Here is a 2,464-nt window from a genome sequence, read left to right on the forward strand (position 1 = left end):
ATTTAGTCACCAATTCCTGCTGCCAATCTTCCAGATTTCATTAGTGGTCTAAATTATTGCTTTTGCAAGTTCCCTAAAATCAGGGGAACTGTGAAGTAAAATTGCAAACTCATTCAACCTCTTTCACATTGACATTTTCTCCTCTAGTGCTCAATCCTTTCTAGCCTGTTTATTCCATTTTGGTCTCACCCAGACAGGACTGGTTTAGACTTCAAGAACTCCTCTTATTTGGTGGAATGTTACCTGGGCAATGAAGCAACACTGCTTACATTTTTCTCTCCTCTAGTGATCAGGGAACCTCACTCTGGAGCAAACTAATGGATAAAACTATATTTATATCGGTAGCAAGCATACCGATACTTAAACATCTCAAACAAATTAGTGCTTTTGTCCAATATAAGTTATATGCACAAAATGCTAAAACTGTAAATCATAACAGTGGCCTTCATCATTACTTAGAGAAAGCAAGAAAGATCTTTAAGGTTATGTTTTCTAGTAATGAGCATCAATAAGCGAGTTTCTCTATTTTGAACTTACTACAAAACATTTTGTTAAATTGATGTTACTCTAGAATTTTAACTTCCCCCTTAACAAAATAAGACCAGTTTATTGCAGAGAATTTGGAAGATACCAGAAAAACAAAAATAAGTCATTCATACCCACCACTCAAAGATAATGATTCCATCTTCCTCATTTTTCAGTTGTCTTTTTAATGGATTCTTCAATGACATGGGTTAGAAAACTCTAAGGTTTAACTAAGAATATAATTTTTTCAGATTAAGAAAAAGTGTAATTTAAATTTAAAAAATCAGATTTGTAATTTCTGTAAGGCCTTTCAATTTAAAAGAACCAAGGGACTTTCTGAGTTTGCAGTATAAACAAGAGTTTAACCCCAAACAGAAAAACACTCTTCCCTAAGGCACATTGTTTGGGGTCAAAACATTGGTTACCATATTACATGTGAAATGGGAGTACACTGGGTTGGGCAAAAACCTAAACAATCTTTTCTGCACTTTCAGAAAATACTGTTCATCAAAATCTGAAGAGGTCACCTGGACTTTTACAAATGGGGAAAGCTAAGGAGGGATACAAACGCTACTTAACATAAATTTAAGGAGGAATTGACTGGGAGTGGCAATTACGTAGGATTTTAGGGAGAAATGGCAAGAGGATGTCAAAGGCAGAAAATATGAAGTCAGCAATATCTCGACTTAACCTCCTTACCTTTAAGTTTATGGTCAAACACATTAGTTTAATTATCTTTCCAGCCCAATTAGTTTCTGAAGAATTACTTCCCTTTCAGGGAGGTCACTTTTCCATAAGCTAGCCTGGGTCTCCTGCAGATCATGACACCGCAACACCATCTTTCAACGCCTCCCCATTCAATCTAGACTGTCGCATTACCAACACCTCCTGTTTTGAAGGTAGTAAATATTTATTCTTTCAATTGTCCTCTCCTTTTCTGCACCATTAAGTCAGAGAAGAGAAAGGTAAACGGCCACCTTTTACCCTTCCAGATCCATTCAAACCTTGTGGGCATCTATAAAACGCCTCTCGCAGGGATGTCAGATAAAAGCTAAGAATTAACTGAAAATGCACATTCGGAAGCAAGATTTACAGTGACACCGCAGTGAGGGCCACATCGGTGACATTCTCTCCCAAGCCTGTCTCACAGGAGACGCCTCTGCCTCCGGGGTTTTTCCTATCTCCCCGCTCCCCAGCCCCGGGCTGAAGGTAAAGACTTTACAAGGCCTCTGCCAAAGAACAGGGGATTGAGACCTGGAGGCTATTGCAGACCCCGAAGAATGCCTGAACCAATCCCACTACCCGAAGCCCCAAGACTCGAAAGGGGAACCATAATGGCGGCACTCACCCCCCAGCCCCGGGAAGGGTGGACATGTGAACTCCTAGGTTGCAGGGGCGACCACATTGGGGGAGCGGGTGTCAAGATAACTGGAGAAATGAGATTGCCGGTGCAGGATGACAGCGGGGGGAAGCCCGGGACAGCAGAGGCCACCATTCACACTCTCTCTTCTCTTCATCCTCTCACCTCTTCTCTTCTATCCCAACCAGCCGCCGGTTACCGGTCGCCACTCACCTGCCGGGGCGCGAGGTCCAGAAACCGTACCGATCACCTACCCAGAGGCTCTGTCACTGTGGGAGGGGAAGTCTTCAGCTGCAGAGGGGGGCGGGTCTAGACAGTCACGTGACCCCGGGCTCCGCCCTGTTCTCCCCAACCGGGCTTGCTGCATCTCCGGCGCCTGTATTTTTGCGGATCGTTTGAACATTAATTTTCTTGCGATTAGATTTTAGGACTGCAAGAACAAAACAAAAATGTCCGCAAAGATTATGTTGTAAAGTGCAACGTAGAAGGCGTGGGTGGAACGGGCTAAAGTGCATTGCTAAGGAAGTGACGTTCACGCAGTGGTCTCGGGGCCGGAAATGGAGATAGAGTTCCGCCCCC

At 43.5% G+C, this 2,464-nt stretch overlaps 1 protein-coding gene across 3 annotated transcripts in view; it reads right to left on the bottom strand.

Moving 5' to 3' along the window:
- The window catches only part of ATP6V1A (ATPase H+ transporting V1 subunit A), a 55,557-nt gene extending 53,331 nt beyond the window's left edge, over positions 1–2,226 (bottom strand). For 2 of the 3 annotated variants that reach the window (XR_003001863.1, XM_024735318.1), the window contains exon 1: positions 2,099–2,226. The gene's annotated coding sequence lies outside the window, so the exon portion shown is untranslated. Of the gene's footprint in view, positions 1–2,050; positions 2,071–2,098 lie in introns of those variants that run through there. The other variant, XM_024735319.1, reaches the window with a different exon arrangement.
- Positions 2,227–2,464: the final 238 nt, after the last annotated feature.

Source organism: Neophocaena asiaeorientalis, unplaced genomic scaffold, assembly GCF_003031525.2.
Source record: "Neophocaena asiaeorientalis asiaeorientalis breed wild unplaced genomic scaffold, Neophocaena_asiaeorientalis_V1.1 scaffold136, whole genome shotgun sequence".
Lineage (NCBI taxonomy): Eukaryota > Metazoa > Chordata > Mammalia > Artiodactyla > Phocoenidae > Neophocaena > Neophocaena asiaeorientalis.